Source organism: Lathamus discolor, chromosome Z, assembly GCF_037157495.1.
Source record: "Lathamus discolor isolate bLatDis1 chromosome Z, bLatDis1.hap1, whole genome shotgun sequence".
NCBI lineage: Eukaryota > Metazoa > Chordata > Aves > Psittaciformes > Psittacidae > Lathamus > Lathamus discolor.
The window spans coordinates 8,932,290-8,953,752 of NC_088909.1; positions in this window are offsets into that span (position 1 = coordinate 8,932,290).

A 21,463-nucleotide genomic window follows, 5' to 3' on the forward strand; every position below is an offset into this window, starting at 1 on the left:
CAAAAGACACCAACTTTTCAGGATTCCTATTAAAGGAAGAATGCCTGTAGATGTGAGTCAATACATGTCTGTTTCATTTTGCCATGTTTGGGATAGAGTTTGAAACAGAGGTGATGATGTGCAAAACCTATTTCATATTAAAACTCCTACCTCATTTACATGATATTGTCAACTCTTTCAATGAAGTTGGAGGGTTTTTTAGCTCTCCCTTTGAGGTATTTGGGAACTTATTTGGTCAGGATGTCAAGCCTCTAATGCTAAGGACATAAATACGTGATCACGTAATCAGAGTCTGCATCATGAGCAAGAGATGAGATAATGTTCTAGGATCCATTTGCTAATATTTCTCCCTTTCCCTACAAGCTTTTTGTTTTTCTTTTTTCTTTTTCTTTTAAAATTGTACTTTATATATGCAGTAGAGAAGACAGGTAGATAAAAGATTGGACTATTATAAGATATTACATGTAAAAGCCTATTTTTCCATTCAATAAGGTAAACTGCAAACTTCCTTGGGCAACAGTTTCAGCAACACAGGTACTTTTTCTTCTATACCACAGTTATTTGCACTGGCTTTTGCATGAAAGCACCATTAATACAAGTAGGAATGGATCTATTATAAACATTTGTTGTGCAGTCTTCAGATTATGTTACACGGCATTGCACTGGAGATGCTCTTCCTGGTACCAAGTGTTTTTCAACCACAGTTCCTCACTGTCTGCCTATGGCTAGCTTTCTAAACTACAGTAAGTAGAGAAATACACTTAAGTACTCATTGTTGACAGATGCTGCAGATATAGTGTTTTTTTCTGGGGGTTGTTTTGTTGGTTTTCGATTGGGTCTTTTTTACATCAACAGCTCCATAAGTTCTCCGCATTTCTTCTGTATTCTGTGGAAAAAGAAATGTGCATGAGTGCCAGGCATATGTTACTACACTGGTGTTCTTCAGCTCATGTCACATGGTCCATTGTTTCTCAGCAAAGATGCATTTTGTGTCTGGGAACTCTATTTTATTTTATTTTTTACCTCTATCCCTTTCTCCAAAATTGCTTAAATACAGAACACCAACTCTTAAACTTCTAAGAAAGCATTTAAATTTCTTTGATTAATACAGTTTTTCACTGACTTCATTGCTCTCTTGTTTTGTAATAGCCTGAAATAAGAAATAAGAGCAACAACATGAGAATTACCTTGGTTGAGATGCTCTATTTCAACCAGCGGCAAATTCCCTTAATCACTCCCTCATATACACAGTGAGCAGTGACTATAGAGAAATTACTAGTTCTTGGGACACTTTGATGCTCAGAATACAGTTTTCTGTGAACACTAATGAATTAATCAGTCCTGCAACAGTCTCACATATCAGACAAAATACATTTTCCACATTTTATACATGAAGAAAAAGGAGACAAAAGAGGCATCAACTCATACATCAATCTAGCTAAGCTGTCCTGACAGATATCTCATTGAAAGTAAATATTTGTCTTTATTTCTCATCTGCATTATGGAACTATTTGTGGTTCTGTGCAGCCCCTGGCTTAAAACATAACTTCAGGACTGCAAAAATTTATGGTTGTCTGCAGTGAAGCCCTCTAGGGCTGAGTTTATCTGTGAGGTCCCAAAGACATCTATTGTGTTTCCTGCATATGGAATAGAAAATATCTGGCCTGGCATTAAACTACACGGGAAGACATCCACATTTATGAGCAGTATCTCTATTTTACAGTATTTCCTTTAATTCTAAAATCCAAAGTCCATGAAAATATTAATTACACTGTAATATCCTCTTAAAACATCTGATAAATGAATTTTTTTCTCTTCCATGCAGAATGAACCCTTAACTACCTTTATTGGGACTAAATCCCTTGCACTTGAATATTCAACAGAGCACAAGGTAGTAAGGAATCAAATACGAAGTGCCCTTTTCTCTCTAATGACACTTCAGGCATCAGTCTGTCTTTAATCTTTTGATCTCCAGCCCACACTGCTTCATAATTTTGATACTGAATCACAGATTGATTTCAATATTTAAAACATAAGTGTTTAATTTGTATAAAGGAGTTAGGAATTGTCATTGGAGTGTTTTATTCACAAAAGGCAAAGCAAGATCATATACTGGTTTGGGTTGGAAGGGACAGAATCACAGAATCACAGAATCCCAAGGGTTGGAAGGGACCTAAAAAGAACCTGTTCCAGTGCTCTGTCACTCTTACAGTAAAGAAGTTCTTCCTGATGTTAACGTGGAACTTCCTATGTTCCAGTTTACACCCATTGCCCCTTGTCCTATCACTGGATATCACTGAAAAAAGCCTAGCTCCATCATCCTGACACCTACCCTTTACATATTTGTAAACATTGATGAGACGTTAAAGCTCATCCAGTTCCAAACCCCCTGCCACTGGCAGGGACCCCTTCCATTAGACCAGGTTGCTCCAAATCACATCCAAACTGGCCTTGAACGCTGACAGGGATGGAACAGCCACAGCTTCTCTGGACAGCCTGTTCCACTGTATAATGTAAGGAGTTTCCACTTTATTCTCTTGGTAGAATAGAACTACTCTCCCACTACTACATCAGGGATCTCTTAGATCAGCATGAACATGCTAAGCCTGATTTGAGTGGGTATGATGGGGAAGCCAGACTGGGAATGTTAATAAGCCTAGTGGTCTGTATATAATGTCAAACCATCTGGTTAATACGGAATGAAGACAATAGGGACTTGCAGGTTAAATTGCCCTTTTCCCTAGATTTAGTGGGTTTTCTGTCTGCTTTCAGTGAGCAATGAAATAAACTCAAAATGTGCAGATTCTGCTCACTGATACATTTGTCTTTTTCCCATCTCATAGATTATTTGCAGTTACTATTTATTATTACTCATTAATTACTGGTCATCTGTAGTTACCTGTTGTGTTCTTCCAGAACTATCTGACAAAAATCAAAACAAACTAGCTTAATGATTTCATATTAAGATTCAAACTTTTTATGCCTAGGGCAGTCAGGAAAGTACAAGATCTCTCTGGATTATCTGGATGACTGAGAATCACTTTCTCATTACAGACTAATTTACTATGCTGGAATCTCAATATACTCTGTTTTACTACCACTGCTTTATGTAGTAGTTGGCGGGAGCATTAACTCAGCTGTTGCCACTTGGAGTGTTTGCCTCATTGATAAAGGCAGTAATTCAGTACTAGGAGCAGAGCTGAACTCTGTGCTTTGAGATACTACAGCTCAAGCATGAGTAGGCTGTGAGGAATCTTTAGTGTGTTTGTTCATAATGCAGAAGACATCTGCTGAAGACCCTGCATGTAAGAGAGGGAGGGCAAGGAGCTGGATACAGAACCTATGATTTCTTGTGGCACTCATGAACCATCCCAGAATAAAACTTTGAAATTCCAAATATTTAGCAAAAAATTTCTGTTTAGTTCAGGGGTAATGTTAGGAATTTCAACAGACTTTTAACCTACAGTCTATTATTGAAATAACATTCCACTTCTTCAGAAAAAAAAAAGATGTTGTGTAGCATACTTACTTTTAGTCAGGAAAACCTTCAAGGGTACTGTTTTCTACTTTGTACTTTCGTTATCTTTTCCATTATGTCTTACTGTGAGGCCCAGACTTGGACATCTGTAAGTTTGAAAGAAAATTATGAATGAAGATAATATTAAGTCTCCCTTCCAACAAGGAAGGACAACTTTAACATTGATTTAGAGCCTACTTCATAAAAAGATAAAATTGGCTTTTTAAATTCTTAGACGACCGTAACGACATCAGACAGTGGTTTGTGACTGGCATAAGAAATGGCTTTTTTTTTTTCAGTTTGGAGGGCTAAGAGAGCTGTAGTGACCTCTAAGTTACTCTATCTCTACTTGTTTGAAAAAAAAAAAAACAAACAAACCACCAAGCTATACTGCTAATAACTGTAGCGAAAAGCAAAGCTAATTCTTCCAAATGACAACTTAGCTCCATTTTATTTTTCATTAGAACATGGTGAGGCTGACTTAGTCTACTTGGAAATGAGAAAATGCAAACAAACTTTCAGCCTCCTGCTTGACTGTAGGTTTGTTTTTCCTTTGTGGGCAATGAGGAAAGCTTCCCCCCATCTCTTAGGTGTAGTGCTAACATACCTAGTAAGAAATTAAATTTGCCTAATTCAGTAATAAAATAGTTGATTTGGTCTAAGCTGGTTTAAGTGTATGAAGAGTACAGACAGACAAAGATTGCTGTATCCTTCCTTTACTTTTTCAGCTAATGTATAGATTATATAGAGATTCTCAAATGTGATACATTTTATTTTAAGATAATTCCAATGTGAATCTATCAGAGCAAAGCAAGCTTCTAAAACACTTTTTTTTTCTATGTCTCTTTCACAATTTAGCCTTGCTAGATTCTCTTTCCCAAATGCAAGGCTGCGGTAGGTGTAAAAGAAGAAAACAGAAGGAGAAAGGGGCCCTGCACAGGATGGGACAAGGTAGCCACAAGGATGGCAGCAATCCTGATAACCCTCATGTGAGGAGATTTGTTTCGCCAGCTATGGCACTTATTTCTCTAAAAAAAGTAGGTGCTAAGGAGGAAATTTGGGATGTGACTCCTGCTTGTCTAATGTCTAGCAGCGTGACATAATGATTGTGCTCTATTTCCAGGTGCCTTTTTGAATTCTCGCTGTGTACAATACTTGTTTGGCTGTTTTGGAGAGCTGCTAGGCATTATGGCAGCAACAAAAGCCATCTCATACAACTGTTTGTAGTAATTTCTATTAATTTGACTGCCAGTTGCTTAAAATGACAACTTGATGTGGGTTTTTTTGTTGTTCTATTTTTATGTATTCTAAAGAAATAAAAGTAGTATAATGGTTATGAGCAAAAATAGTTTTTGAGAGAGAGGTAATTCACATTTTTAGTAGCAGTTTGCTGATGAATTCTGTACTGTTACTAACATTACTGAATATCCTGAAACCTGAACGGTTTTTACAAGCTTGGCCTCTTAAAAGCAGTTGAAAATCTTAACTATGTCTTAAAATGCATGGTCATCAACAAGAGAGAGGGCATATCAGACATGATATAGTGCTTTTGAAATGTCAAATAATGCTGATGCCTTATAACAATACGAGCGTTTTAATTTCTGTAGCATTTTAAAGAAGTTAACTTTTTAATTTTATTGCAAGACGTAATGTGCAATTGTTAAAACATCATCAAACTGATTGCTTTATTTGATTTAAAATGTCATATTCAGTGTGGTGATTTTCACTCATTAACATTAAACTCAGGGAACCATATGTTAAAACAATCTTTTCTATTGAATGAGTACACTCAGTTAAATAATATGAGAGAAAAAAATGTGAGACTTTCTACTAGGCATTTTTATCTCCATTTTTAAAATCCTCTAAAATTCATTAGGACAAACCTAATCCTGCAAATGGTAAATCATTCTATTTATAGATCGCATGGCATTTTGATATTAAAATGCATAAAATCTGCCAATAGTTTAGAAATGAGGCATCAGCAAAGAGGATTATTGGTCTACCTAAATAATAATACAACCATTAAGAGGATAACATTTTCCAATTGCAATTACATGCCTTAATTTTAAAGAAGCTATCATTTACAATAATTTGGCAGATTCAGTCCATATTTCTTTCACAAATTTATTTCTTCATTACGCCTCAAAACAAATTTATGGCGCATTTATGTTTGTGAAGATAATTTGCTTAGTTTATTGTGAATGGAAATCAGTAATTACATACAATCTCATTTTCTACAGACATAAAGTTAATTCATGGTAGTAATTTTACACAGAATATTAGCCTGTGTTAGTTATGATAAAAATGTTACTGTGGCAAATACTCTATTACTGCATAATTTCCTTGGACTTTGTGAAAAGCAAATACTCACTTAGTAAATAACACTTAAGTCATTGATTTTGTGATAATATCGGGTGATTCTAGAGATTTAATAATGTTTATGGGAAAAAAATCCTTATCTGCCCTAAAATCAGAACCTCTTTTGTGAGTGGAAACTGGAAGCTTGCTGAAGGAAAAGTAAACATGTCAAGAAGTCTAGCAGCATATATGCCCAACTAGATGCTGGAAGTAAGTCTTTCATGCTGGTTACAAAAGCAATAGATCTAGTTCTCCAAGGAATTTGAATAGAATCCCTTGCTTTAGAAATCTAAAATGGAGAAAGCTAAACATGATATCTGGAGGCAGCAATTCTGTATTAGTATTTGAAACAATTTTTTGTTATAACCAGTCTTTTCAATCACATGATGTCTAGAATCTATCATGAGGTTAAACCTTTTGTGACAGGTATTAAAGGAACATATATATTAAAAAGAAGAAAGAAAAAAAAATAAATGTCTTAATTTGTTCATGTTCTGCTGATGTATATTTGCACAGAAGCACTTGTAGTAGTTCAATTAGATATAAAGGTTTTGTTCTGGACATTTTGGTTTACAGTGCATATTTTTAGTTATTTGATAGAGATTCCATTTGAGAAGTGTGAAAGAATAATTACTCATTTTCTCCCCCACCCGTCTCACCCTAACAAAAAGTGTTGAAACACAAGAATTTCACAGAGAAAGCGGAAACAATAAAAGAATGCTTGGTATTTTGCTTGATAGCATTGAAGAGCTATATGCACTGATGGCTTGGCCTTTGAAAGTGTTGGTACGCAATGTTTTAACTAAATTGTGCTGTGGAGTTAAACAGCTAAGGTGTCAGCTGACCGCTTTGTCCTACTGCACACTAAATGAAGTAGTCTATTAAACTGCTGTGGGAATTATAATTTCTTTGGTTTTATGAAAGAGTTAAAGAAAGACAATTTGCCATTTTGGAACTCGCTTCCTTGGGGATTAGGTAATACTAAATAATTGTAGTCTTCCAAATATGCCACAAGAAAGCTTGTGTACTCCCAGCTGAATAGAAGGAACACAATCTGTAATTAGCCTTTATATCACAAAATTTATAAAAGTGTTATACACTGTGAAATATCTGCCACCTTATTAAAAGTAAATGAGGTTTGGCAAACTCTGGATGTTTAGAATAAGACTATCAAAGCTCTTGCGCCATTAAGAATGAATTAATTGTGGATTTATTAAAGGAATCTTTGATCTCAAAGACTATTTTAAGTATTGCTTTATGTAAACCACAAATTGCTATTGCATAGCATTTATGGAAGTATTTAAACATTTAGACTTGTATCTAAACTGAAAGCATGTGGAGCTCTTATGGCTCTAGAAAAAGTTGATTTTCAGGTACAGATACAGTTGATGTATGTGGGTTTTGTTGGTGGGCTGTTGGCTGGGTTTTCTTGGTTGTTTCTTTTTTGTTTCTTTTTTGTTTATCTGCACTAGTTTTTAAATATTTAGTATTTTAAATATGCACCTGATTTCAGAATGACAGCCTCACAAACACAAGGCTGAAAGAAGCAGAATAGCACCATTAGAGATGCACAGCTGAAGGGGCTCAATTTCATAAATTTAAGATGAGCAGGTGGCTAGCTACCCTACTCTGCATTGTCTGAGTTAAACATTAAGACTTGTTTTTCCCCTTATCCTTTTCTTTACCAAAAATGGGAGGGCGGTAGGGTATTTAGATGACATTTTTGTCTATAACTGTGGAACAACAGTTTGATTCCAGAGTGAATTCCAGCTATATAAAACTGAGAGTTTACTACTGACATGACTTACTACCAGGCAGCAGCTGTGCAGATCGTTGTGTGGGATGTCCATACATATGTGTCAAACATGCGCAAAACCCATTCATATCCTGTAGGCAGATATGCAGAAAATAATTCACATAACTTCATATCTATGCATGTACTAAAAGGAGAAAAAGTCTTCTATTAAATCTTGGCAAATCCCATGAAACATGAACAAATATTGCTCTTAAAGGAAGTTTAAAAAATGTATGTTTTGTTTTGATACAAAATTAAATCACTTTTGGAAGAACTAATTTATTTTTTGATCTTAAGCCCTGATCTTTTCCACTTTGAGTTGAAATATTGGGTTTGTTTTTTTGTTATGCTTTCTCCCCTTTCCTTTCCTTTCCTTTCCTTTCCTTTCCTTTCCTTTCCTTTCCTTTCCTTTCCTTTCCTTTCCTTTCCTTTCCTTTCCTTTCCTTTCCTTTCCTTTCCTTTCCTTTCCTTTCCTTTCCTTTCCTTTCCTTTCCTTTCCTTTCCTTTCCTTTCCTTTCCTTTCCTTTCCTTTCCTTCTTTCCTTTCCTTTCCTTCTTCCCTTCCCTTGCCTTCATTTCCCTTCCCTTCCCTTTCTCTTTCCCTTTCCCTCTTCTCTTCTCTTCTCTTCTCTTCTCTTCTCTTCTCTTCTCTTCTCTTCTCTTCTCTTCTCTTCTCTTCTCTTCTCTTCTCTTCTCTTCTCTTCTCTTTCTCTTTCTCTTTTCTCTTTTCTCTTTTCTCTTTTCTCTTTTCTCTTTTCTCTTTTCTCTTTTCTCTTTTCTCTTTTCTCTTTTCTCTTTTCTCTTTTCTCTTTTCTCTTTTCTCTTTTCTCTTTTTCTCTTTTCTCTTTTCTCTTCTCACCCCTCCCCTCCCCTACCCTCCCCTCCCCTGCCCTGCCCTGCCCTTCTCTTTCTTCTTTCTTATTTTTTCTTTTTCCCTTTTCTCTCTTTCCTGGTCTTGCATTTTCTGTGTTTGTGTACAAGATGGTTTTACAGCAGAAACTGTTCTGTAATAGGTTCATGCTGTTGCTGACTGACTCACTGATTTTGTTTGCAGCTTCTAAGTGCACTTGAAATAAAAATTACTAAGAATAATTTTTGTATTTTGTATCTGTGTTTTCTGTTCCAGTAAGTTCTTAAAACCTCTACGTCATGTATGAATATGCATATCACCTAGCACAAAGACCCAAATATACCAGTAACCAGTTGCTTTATAACCTTGCATTTAGGCACAACATAAAACTGAATATGAAACTATACATTTGGATCAGTTGTTGACTTATTTTTTAAAACAAGGAATTAGCAGCAGCAGCAAGTTTTCAATGTGTTGTATTGTCTGTCAGTTTCTGAGTCTTCCCTTCATGCTTTAAATTTGAGACTTTATGTGGGAGGCTTGAATGCTTAAGGAAAATATCTTTAAATTAATTGTGCCCCAGATCAATTGCTGTGGAAGCCTTAATCCTGACAACTAAAATAGTAAATACCTAGCTTGGAACCAAATGGAAGTCTTAAGAAAGCAAACAAACAAATCAAAAGTCCAGAAAAAGAGGAAAAAAAAAAAAAGCCAACAACAACCCTATGTCAGATATATGTTTTATAAGAGTTTGTGTGTGTACGTATAAAAAACCACATCCTGGCTAGTTCTGTACTTTGCCAGCATGAATGAATTCCACAGTGTACAATATTCTTCTTCATTTCTAGGGGAGATACTGAGGTGGCAGATGTCAGTCTGCTCTTTAAATCTTCACAGTTGGTGGCCTTTTTTCATTCAGACTCCTATATAGCTGCATATTCAGAGTTCTTAAGATGTAAGGTTGTCTTTTGAAAGGAATTTTATGTATATAAGTATATATGCATTTAGTAAAAAGACAGATAAAACATTATGTAAATCAGAATATCTCAAGGGGAAGATGAAAGCTACTGGAGACTGCAACATGTCATTCCAGAACAACCTTTTGTTCAAAGAAATAATTTTATTATTAGTTCAAAATCAACTCAGAAGTGAATATTACTTTGAAGACAGGCTATATGGACTTTGAAACTGTACAGTAGAGCATCAAAACAGTTACACTAATAGATTGTGGTTATATGAACTCTAAGAGTTAGCTTCTGCTAATAAAGTAGATCTTTCAAATACAGTGATAATTTTTTAACAGTTATAGAATATACTTCTTATAACTGAAAAGTAGTTCAAGAGAAACAAAATGAGACTTATTCCACCTCTCCAGTGATCAGAAGATTAAACATTCTGAAGTATTCACTTCACCTGCTGAAAAAAAAGTGAGGAAAAACTCTGTAGAATGATTGAAATTAAATTTTCAGGTTATTAGCAACATTAAAAATGGTATCATGACATAAAACTCATTTCCTCTTGCTTTTCATTTTCAAATAAAGTATGCAATTTCTATTAAGATAGGGAGTTGTTTTTTGGGGATTTTTTTTTTTTTTCAGGAAATGGTTTAGAATGAGCAAACTACTGTTTGGCTGGGAAACTAAATAAATGCAACTTCTTGTATTTTCTTCTGTTGCTGTAACCTTGTGATTCCACCCTAACTTCTCTAAACTAGAAGGAACTAGAAATACTCCACTGAGCCATTACCGTGTTAATTTCAAAGTTATTGAACATGCTGGAGTTTTCTCATCTATTTCATTTCCATGTTGTCTGTTGAGGTTAGTCTCATTTGTTAGCAAGCTGTGCTGCATTGCTGTAGTACCTAGTAACCTTAGTCATGGATCAATGTGCTACACAATGAGCAATCAGGAACAAATGGATGGGCTGCACCTTGAGAGTTTCAAATCCAAGTGCTTAAAATGCATAACTTAGCTGGGGCTAAATGTGTCCTGTAAAAAAATGCTCATGGCAAAGCTGGACCAATTAATGACAGAGAAGTTCCTGTTGAATATAGGTAAGTACACAGAATCTACTTCTTTCTCCAGGAGCCTCATGAACCTAACAAATAGTTGAAGGCTGAGAGAAAGTCTGAGTAATGCACTACATATTCTCTGCTTATATTCTTTCAAGAAGCTCCAGCCTAACTGGATCTTTTGGATAACCCAATAGAGTTGTGCTCTTCTTTTGCTCTCTTTGAAAGACATTCTGTAATGAAGTCATTTAGAAAGGCAGTGGTTTTTGATGTAGTGAATCAGAGAACTGTAGAAAAAGACGCAGTCATTCTTATTAGTTTAAAGAGTAGTTGTGTACCAAAAAAACAGCTTCAGTTCCAGGTACACCGAAGTTTTGCTGCTTCACAGCCATTTCAACTTCATTAGTTTATTGATTGCTTCCAACTGTTGCAGAAACCGTTTTGGACTGAAAGCTCAGGCACTGTGAAATGGTTGTTTGATTGCTAACAATTTAGGAATTCTGGTGGCTAGCAAAATGAGCAACACTAACATTGAGAAATTTTGCTGTATTATTCAGGGAGGAAGGGGGTCTAACATGAATATGTACAGACTTTGGCCACAAACACATTTAGCACGGAGCCAGTGTACCAAAACAGTGTGACTCTTGTTACTAGAGCCACTTATCTGCTCTAATGCATACTTATTTAGGGCAAAGTAGAAAACTGGCACCAGGGGGAACATGTCTCCCACATACTTCATTAAGACCTAGAACATTTTTATGTAAGTGGTGGTAGAAAGTGGTGAATAAACAGTTCCCCTGTTCAAAGGTGGATGTATACTTGGATCTTCTGCAACTAACAGTTTAGTTAGTATACCACTGCTTTTATGAAGCTTTCTTCAGTGAAACGTTATATATTCACTCAGCTTGCCACCTGATTGAAACCCATGGGTGACAAGGTTGAATATGTGTTGTGTTGGAGGTCCTAGCAGCTGTGCAATGCCAGAATTTAACTTCTTATGCTAATCATTTTACTGTTCATCAGCAGAAGATTCAAATTTGTTTCTGTGGCCCAGTGCACTGCTGTGTAGATTCCCATGCTCAGGAAGGAGCTCAGGCACTAGAACCAGTATATCTGTGCTAGTAAAGTGCTTTCACCAAGCAAAACCAGAGCAAGCAAAAGAACAGGTTCAGGTGTCTCTTCAAAACAAGACATTATACTATGTCAGAAAACTCTAGAGGACTTTATTATTGTCAGGATTAGCAGGGGAATCTGAAAATGATAGCAGGATAAAAATGATGAAGGTTGGAACTTAGGCACCAAAATCCTCTCTTCTCAATCTGCTCTGTAGTAAGAAGGCAAGATTCTCTGAGTGGCAGGTTCAGAACCACTGTTACGAATTTCTAATTGTTTTTCCTTCTCTTAGGATGACTGTAGACTTTCCATAACCACGGACAGGATTCCTGCAGGTCACAGGCAGGTTTTAAAATTAGTAAAATGGAAAATATTTTTTCTTTTTCTGTTGCTTGTTTAATTTTCTTTTTCTTCCTTTTTAAGGCTATTCTACAGGCCAGAATATTACTGAATGTGGTAAACTCTCCCACATGAAAATTTTAGGGAAGACATTAGTTAAGAGTAAACTCTCACAGCCCATATTACAAGTGGTTAGAAGATATTGTCCAGCTTTATGCAAGGATTCATCTTAGGAGTTTGTGAAATACCTGGAACAATAATCCTGGTCTGATTTAGGAGGGTTTCTAAACACTGTTACAGTAAAAATACTCATCAACTGATTAGGGCTACCTAGTTTCTAAAACTAGTATGCTATACTCCATACTTTGCTATTTTCCTGGCCCTTTTGTTATAGTTTATTTAAGCTAGTTAAATGTTGTTCACACTTACCTTTCCCCTATGGGTACATATGCAGGACCAGGCATTGCAGGTTAGGGATATTCCTTCACACGTCATGCAAATGATGTGTAATATCTTTTTGCTAGCCTGAGAATTACAGGCAGTCTTGTCATAAATACTTTAAACTTTGCTACACCAGTTAGGTGTTTCAGTGAGATTAAAGTGAGCCTCTAATGGCTGATACAACTCTTATTATGTGATTCTGATTTCTCCACTGAATATAAACATGTTTCCTAATTAGGACTAAGACTGTGAATAGGCCATTATCCTTCATGTTTCCAAGAGTCTATTCTGCTGGAGAATAATAAAGGGGTACTGGAAAACAAGTATCAACAAATGAATGTAGAACAGTATTTTAAATAGCCCACAGCAAAGTGCTAAGTAAATATGAGCAGATAAATCCTAGGTTATACTGAAAACTGTAGTGTTTGGTGTTGATGGCAGTGAATCAACAAGGCAATTTTGGGATCTGCTGGGATGGCATTTGGTGGAAGGACCAAGCTTGAGTCAGCCTGCCATACATTCAGCATTCTTGCAGGCTGATGCTGTGATCCCTGACAAATTCTCTCTGATCCTCCTTCGGTTGTAAATTCTTAAAAGCGGGGATTGTCTCCCAGGATGTAGTTAGACACGAGTTTAGTCTCTAGTGGATAAATTCAGCAGTGGTCTTGGCTACATATGAGCTCTGCCTTAGGGAAACTCTGCGCAGGGCAGAAGTAACATGTGCACTTACACTTTATAACGTGTTTTTGTTTCAAGTCCATATGCCACTTACATAACAGAAGCGTGCTCTTGTTAGGGTGGACTGTTTTGATATTACTTGTGTGTGGGAGAGTCTTTGTTGTTCTCAGCTGAGACGGAGACTGAGTCCTTCAGAGCAAAAATCTGTGCACCAGTCTGGGGCTCTTCATTTAGTGTGATGCATCAAAGTTGTCCAGAAGACCTGAAGTGACACATTCTAAGAGTATCAGTATGTGAAGTGTGAAGATCTACCTATGTTTTTCTTTTTAGGCTTCTGAATACTTAAATATTGAGAAGAGAGAAAAATCAAGAAAACAGAAATTAGCTTGTTACAACTTGCCTTTTTCTCTGTCTGGATATAAAGAAACAGTAGAAGGATACCAGGTATTTCAATTTCTGTAGTGCAGAGTGTGAATGCTCACCTCATCTTTATTTGTGCTGTTGGAAACTTTTTGAAGACTATCCCTCATTGTTTTTTATGTACAGAGACAGATCTTTGTCTGGGAGCCTTAGTCTTGGCAGAGTTTATAAACCTTCTGCCTGAGAATTGGGAGCCTTCAATCTCCATCACTTCACTAATGTTGATATTTACTGTAATACTCAGGGAACCTGTCTCATAATATTAAAATGTACTGTCTCTATACACAGAGTATTGATACAAAATACACAATAAATATCTTCATCCTTTACCCACCATTTTGAAGAAATCTCTGGCAAAGAATAAGGCAAGGTTTTCAATATTTTCTCCTATCATTTTGGAATCACATCAATGCCAAGATCTTTCTGCAGTATCATCAGAGATTAATTTGTGTTTAGTGAGGATGGAATAAGTACAAATGTTCAGAGGAATTCACAGTCATGTTTCATCAGTGAAGTACTTGCACCTCTTGGGTCTGATCCACTTACATACCAGCAACAAAAGCCTTTATAAAGCTCTAGAAGATTTTTTAAATTTCTTTATTTTAGCCATCTTTATTATCTAGGAAAAAGCAGAATAAATGTGCTGAGATTTTGGCACCTGAATTTTATGCCACCTACATAAAGGCAAGTCAAAATAAACAAAGATTCACACAAAAGCTACCCTTTCTGTCTCTGGCAATAGCAGAAAAGCTAGGCTCAGCTCATACTCTGAGACCAGAGAAACTTGTATTGTCATTGTTGTTAATATTGGTGGCTCTTTGTTAGTCCCTGGTCTGCAGTAAAAGCTAAGCAAGATTGCAGCTAAACTAAGGCATTACTAAGTGGAAGGAAAACCAAGCTAGACTGGAAAAGAAGAAAGAATCAAGTAAAAGGATAAAAAGGAGAGGCTGACAGGAGCTCACATTTCAAATCTAAGGCATAACCAAATCTGGCAACATCAGGTGTGTTCAAAATTTATTGAGGATTAGAAACAAAGCTATCACAGAATCACAGAATCCCAAGGGTTGGAAGGGACCTCAAAAGATCATCTAGTCCAACCCCCCTGCAAGAGCAGGGTAACCTACAGTACATCACACAGGAACTTGTCCAGGCGGGCCTTGAATATCTCCAGTGTAGGAGACTCCACAACCCCCCTGGGCAACCTGTTCCAGTGCTCTGTCACTCTTACAGTAAAGAAGTTCTTCCTGATGTTAATGTGGAACTTCCTATGCTCCAGTTTACACCCATTGCCCCTTGTCCTATCACTGGATATCACTGAAAAAAGCCTAGCTCCATCATCCTGACACCTACCCTTCACATATTTGTAAACATTGATGAGGTCACCCCTCAGTCTCCTCTTCTCCAAGCTAAAGAGACCCAGCTCCCTCAGCCTCTCCTCATAAGGGAGATGTTCCACTCCCTTAATCATCTTTGTGGCTCTGCGCTGGACTCCTTCAAGCAATTCCCTGTCCTTCTTGAACAGAGGGGCCCAGAACTGGATGCAATATTCCAGATGCGGCCTCACCAAGGCTGAGTAGAGGGGGAGGAGAACCTCTCTTGACCTACTAACCACTCCCTTTCTAATGCACCCTAAGATGCCATTTGCCTTCTTGGCCACAAGAGCACATTGCTGGCTCATGGTCATCCTCCTATCCACCAGGACCCCCAGGTCCCTTTCCCCTTCACTACTTTCCAGCAGGTCAACCCCCAACCTGTACTGGTACATGGGGTTGTTCTTCCCCAGATGCAAGACTCTACACTTGCCCTTGTTAAATTTCATCAAGTTTCTCCCCGCCCAACTCTCCAGCCTGTCCAGGTCTCGCTGAATGGCAGCACAGCCTTCTGGTGTGTCAGCCACTCCTCCCAGTTTTGTGTCATCAGCAAACTTGCTGAGGGTGCACTCAGTTCCCTTATCCAGGTCATTGATGAAAATATTAAACAGCACCGGTCCCAGCACCGACCCCTGAGGAACTCCACTAGTCACAGACCTCCAGCTAGATTCTGCGCCATTGACCACAACTCTCTGCCTTCTTCCTTTCAACCAGTTCTCGATCCACCTCACTACTTGATCGTCAAGCCCACACTTCTTTAGCTTATCTATGAGGATGCTGTGGGAGACAGTATCAAATGCCTTACTGAAATCAAGAAAAACTACATCTACCGCTCTACCATCATCCCTCCGCCTAGTCACTTCCTCATAGAAGGCTATAAGGTTGGTCATACATGACTTCCCCCTCATAAAACCATGTTGGCTGCTCTTAATGACCCCCTCGTCCTTGATATGCCTAGTGGTGGAGTCAAGAATAAGTTGTTCCATCACCTTTCCAGGGATGGAGGTAAGGCTGACCGGTCTGTAATTACCCGGGTCCTCCTTCTTGCCCTTCTTATAGATTGGTGTGACCTTTGCCATCCGCCAATCCTCAGGCACCTCGCCCGTTTCCCACGACTTACCAAAGATGATGGAAAGTGGCCTAGCAATGACCTCCGCCAGCTCCCTCAGCACCCGTGGGTGCATTCCATCCGGACCCATCGATTTACAGATGTCCAGATTGCATAGCTGATCCCTAACCCAATCCTCATCTACCAAAGCAAACTCCTCCTTTGTCCTGACTCCTTCTGGGGCTATAGAAATCCGGGGCCCTCGGGGAGAGTCTGCAGGAGTAAAGACAGAGGCAAAGAAGGCATTCAGCACCTCTGCCTTCTTTATATCCTCTGTCTCCAGGGCACCCACTTCATTCAGCAGTGGGCCTATATTGCCTCTTGTGTTAGTTTTATTTGCTATGTATTTGAAGAAGCCCTTTCTATTGTCTTTAACCCGACTAGCAAGATTGAGTTCCAAGGAGGCCTTAGCTGTCCTAATTGCCTCCCTACATCCTCTAACAACTGTCCTATATTCCTCCCAAGCGGCCAGCCCCTCCTTCCATAATCCATAGATTCTCCTTTTCCACTTGAGTTTGCCCAGCAGCTCCTTGTTTAACCACGCCGGTCTCCTAGATCCCTTACTTGACTTCCTACTCATTGGGACGCTCCGATCCTGAGCTTGGAAGAAGCGGTCCTTGAATGCTAACCAACTATCTTGAGCCCCTTTACCGCCTAGTACACTTTCCCATGAGACTTCCCTTAGCAGTTGACTGAAGAGGCCAAAGTTGGCCCTTCGGAAATCCAGAACTGTGGCTTTGCTAGGTATTCTATTCCTCCCACACAGGATCCTAAACTCCACCATCTCATGGTCACTGCAGCCAAGGCTGCCATTGACCGTCACCACTTCGACCAAACCCTCCTTGTTGGCGAGTACTAAATCTAGCAGCGCTGCTCCCCTAGTTGGTACGTCCACCATTTGCATTAAGAAATTATCATCAATGCACTCGAGGAACCTCCTAGACTGTGAATGACTGGCTGTGTGAGTCTTCCAGCAAATATCGGGGTAGTTAAAGTCCCCCGTGATGACTAAGGCATGTAGTCGCGAGGCTACTTCCAGTTGCCTGTAGAAAGCCTCATCAACTCCTTCGTCCTGATCAGGAGGTCTATAATAGACCCCCACAACTGTATCACCCGTGCCAGTCTGCCCCTTGATTCGTACCCACAGACATTCCACTTGCTCCTCATCCGACCCCGGACAGAACTCAATACATTCTAGTTGCTCTCTCACGTAAAGAGCCACTCCACCACCTCGCTTCGCTGACCTATCTTTCCTAAAAAGGACATAGCCATCCATGACCACATTCCAGTCATGTGAACTGTCCCACCATGTCTCTGTAATCGCCACTAGATCATAACCTTTAGACCGCACACAGACTTCTAACTCCTCCTGTTTATTCCCCATGCTGCGTGCATTGGTGTACAGGCATTTCAGGGAGCCAGTCCTAGTACCCTTTTTCCCCTGCGGGACAGGGTCTAAAGAGCTATCCTTTCCCACAAGTGAAACAAGAGACTGATAGTCCTCCTTAGCCCGCCATCCTTCAATCCCTAGCATGTTCCTCTTGGGCTTGTCCCCAACAGGCCCAGTTAAATCCCCTCCCCCCTTCATAACTAGTTTAAAGCCCTGTCAATAAGCCCTGCTAACTCCTGCCCCAAAACCCTTTTTTTTCTCTGGGACTGGTGTATCCCGCCTGTCACCAGCAAACCAGGTGTCCCATACAGCAGCCCGTGACTGAAAAACCCAAACCCCTGCCTTTGGCACCAGTCACGTAGCCATACATTAACCTGCAGAGTCTTCTTATATATCCCTTCACCCTCGCTTGCAACAGGTATGGAGGCAAACACCACTTGCGCTCCAGACCCTTTAACCAGCCGTCCCAGGGCCCTGTAGTCTCTCTTCATTGCCCTTGCGTTCCTCGTAATAATTTCGTCACTGCCAACCTGAAAAACCAGCAGTGGGTAGTAGTCAGACGGCTGCACCAGTTCAGAGAGCTTCTTTTTAACATCTCTAATCCGAGCCCCAGGCAGGCAGCAGACCTCCCTGTGGGGTGGATCCGGTCGACAAATGGGCCCTTCTGTTCCCCTCAGAAGGGAGTCACCCACCACAATTACTCTTCTTTTCTTCTTGGTTGGGGAAGTTCTGAGGCATGTGGGTGAGTGACTAGCCCTGGGTGACTCACTAGATAGATTTGCCTCACCATCTCCATTCACCTGGCCCTGAATTTCCAAGACCTCGTACCTGTTATTCAAGGGCAACTGGGAGGGAGGAAGGGATTGTGAGGGTTTTCGCTTACCTCTCCGAGGAGGAACCTCCCTCCATCCATCCTTGTCTGTAGAGAGCTTAACAACTGAATGGCTAAGTAACAAAGGGCATGATACCGTGCAGCTGGTGGAAATGTAGGCCCCCAGGGCACAGCAATCTCGTGGTTAATGTTTACCCTGATTTGCTTAAGAAACAGGATATGCATCTTGCTGAGATAAGAGCAACGGTATCTTGCTGGAATAGCACAATGGTCTTGCTTGGGCAAGTTGGGACATGTCGAGACATGTTGAGACAAGAAGTGGTCACAGTTACCTGGAGACCCCTGCGTCGACACAGGCTGACCAATGATTTTGCTGTATCTTATCAGACAATGTAACTAACCCTGCAAGCTATAAAAGTGGATGTATCTTGCTAAATAAACGAGGCTTGCTGACCATGAGAGCATGAGGCTTGTCTCTCGCGACTCCAACAACTGGCGCCCGAACAGGGACACTTCCCTTTGCCTGAAGGAGTTGCGTTGGGTGCAGGTCTCGATTTAAAGACGGCTTCTGCAGAACGGGAGTGCTACATCGGTGGGCTGCTCGTCTCCTGCTTTGGCCCAGAGTGCTGCATCGGCAGGCTCTGCTGCTACGCGCTGCCGACGCCTGGAGGGTGCAACGGATCCGGTAAAAATGGACAGGCAAGCGGCGTATGATCTTTTTACTGCCTTCCTCCGTCGTCGGGGGTAAAAGGCTTAGATTTTGATAAGGACCTCCCTGCCCTTCTTTCCCATGCTAGGTCTCTGGGTATTTTTAGTGATCCCCACTCTATTCACCAATTATCGGAATGGCGTCGCTACGGCGATAAATTATGGGATCTTACATTAGACGATGATAAAATTGCTAAAAAATTATCTAAATTATGGCGCTTGATACATAACGAACTCTTGATGGTACAGGCAGAGAAACGTGCGGCCGAAAGTGCCCGTTTGGCACAAAATCAAAATCGTCACTATGATCCTTCTGCCCCTAATCCGCCGACCGTTTCGACAGTCGAGATACCCCCGCCCCCCCCTCCTCCTCCCCCTCCCCCCTCGGATACCCCCCCCCCCCCCCCTCCCCCTCTTCCCTCTCCCCCGTCTGCCTCTATTATGGAAAACGGACCATCTGAGTCTCAAACTCCCTTCCTTTGTCTCTTAATGCCACGGAGCCGTTCCCCGGAGCCCTTTCGGACCTCGCGGAGGCTATGGCAAGTCAGAGACGGGAAGTTTGGGCTGCTCTGGCACGCCACGGAGTCGAAAACGGAGATAGGGTCCTTGCCGACGCGGCACAAGACCATGTTGCTACTTCTATGGCCTTTCCTGTTATTTTTCACCCTCGACCAGGCGGCGGTCATAGGGTAGATATCACTCAAATGGATTGGAAAATATTGGCACAACTCCGAGCTACAGTCTCTCAATTTGGGGTTACTAGTGAACCGGCCAAGCAGATGCTTGATTATTTATTTAATTCAATGATTCTCCTGCCTGTAGACATCAAGGGTATCGCTCGTTTAATTTATACCCCTCATCAGAAACTTACATTTGATGCAAGATGGGGGGAGGAAGCGGCTGTTTCAGTAGCATTACCTCGTGCCCAAGGAGACCCCCTTTTTGGAATTACAATGAATGAATTACTAGGAAACGGTGATTATACTCGAACAGATGCCCAGGCTGGTATAGGAGTAGAAAAATTAAGAGAGGTCATGCGGGTGGCAAAAAGGGCAATGGACAAAATTCGGGAGCCGGGGGGGCCTCCTATGTATATGAATATTAAACAAGGTCGAGAGGAACCCCTTGGGTCATTCATTGACAAATTGATGCAAGCCCTTTCTAAAGCTGGTGTTGCGGAGCACATGCAGGACGCACTCCTAAAGCAGTGTGTTATACAAAATGGTAATCAAGTCACACGCTCCCTTATCGCTACCGCTCCTGGCAACTGGGTAATTCAAGACCTCTTAGATAAAGCAAATACTCTTCCCTCAAGCAGTCAAATTTTTGTAGTGGAAGCCCTTAACAAAATTGGTGAAGGCCTTAACGCCCAATCTAAAGTTCAAAGCCAAGTTTTGGCAGCCCTTGCACCTCTTCAGGCGGCAGTTGCGCAGACTCGTCCAGCAGCTCCAGCCTCCCGAATGAAGTGTTTTCGATGCGGAAAATTAGGCCACATTCATCGCGACTGTCAGGCCCCTGGTGTTTGGACCCAAGTGGATCCCTGCTCGCTGGACTCGAGCTGCTCAAACGAATTAACAGCCCAGAACTCCGTCGTCGTCATCGCCTGCAGCTGATCCTTCGTCCATTGCTGGAACCACTTGAAAGACGTTTTGGGATTCGCTTTTCCTATTCGACTCAAGAAGAGGCAGAACTCCATTTGTTTTGGGAACTTGTGGGAACATTTGATCGGATTTTGTCTCCTGCTCGTCGTTGTTTGGCGTGTTTACAAGATTATCATAGAGCTTGGATCAAAATTAAGTGTGGAAATTGTCACCAAAAGGTTTGGGTGTCCCAAAGCCAATTACAGGCACATGGTGCTTGTGTAAACTGTACCTGGAATCCCCATCATAATTACAATCCTTATAGAGCACTGCTGGCGGAGGCAGGTATAACTCCTCCCATAAATCTACCCTTAACGTATCTATTAGTCGAGAACCGGGAAGATCTGGAACAACGATATTTGAAATATCGGGTTCAGGAGATTCTCTCCCAGATTCAAACCGCATTAGCCACAGTGTCTCTAGAGATTAAGTGCGGTAAAGATGTGGGTATTCCGCTTTTGTGGCAAGTTAAACCTGAAGATTGGGATCGTATTTGTCGCCGTTTTCGGCCTCAATACAGGAGCTTGGGACACTCTAAACAAAATAGAGGAACGAAAAAACATGTGGGTCACTTGGGCTGAAAAAGTTAACCAAAGTAGTTTATGCCTTGCTCTTGCTAAAGCTTCTGACCCCTTTAGAACCTGTTTGATAGGCGTCCCAACCAATTTTACCTTTCAGCTCAATATAAGAAAAAATGTCTCTGAAATCCAAGAATTTAACCTGCTTGGTTTTGCGCCTGCACAATATTGTTTTCACCTTGACTCTTGGAAGGACCCTTTTGGGCTTCCACATAACTCAGTAAATGTTTCCTCAAATAGGCCCTATAATGAGACCGCTTATTGCAAAAACATCACACACAAAACCATTGTAACGTCCAACACAGGCTATTTGCCT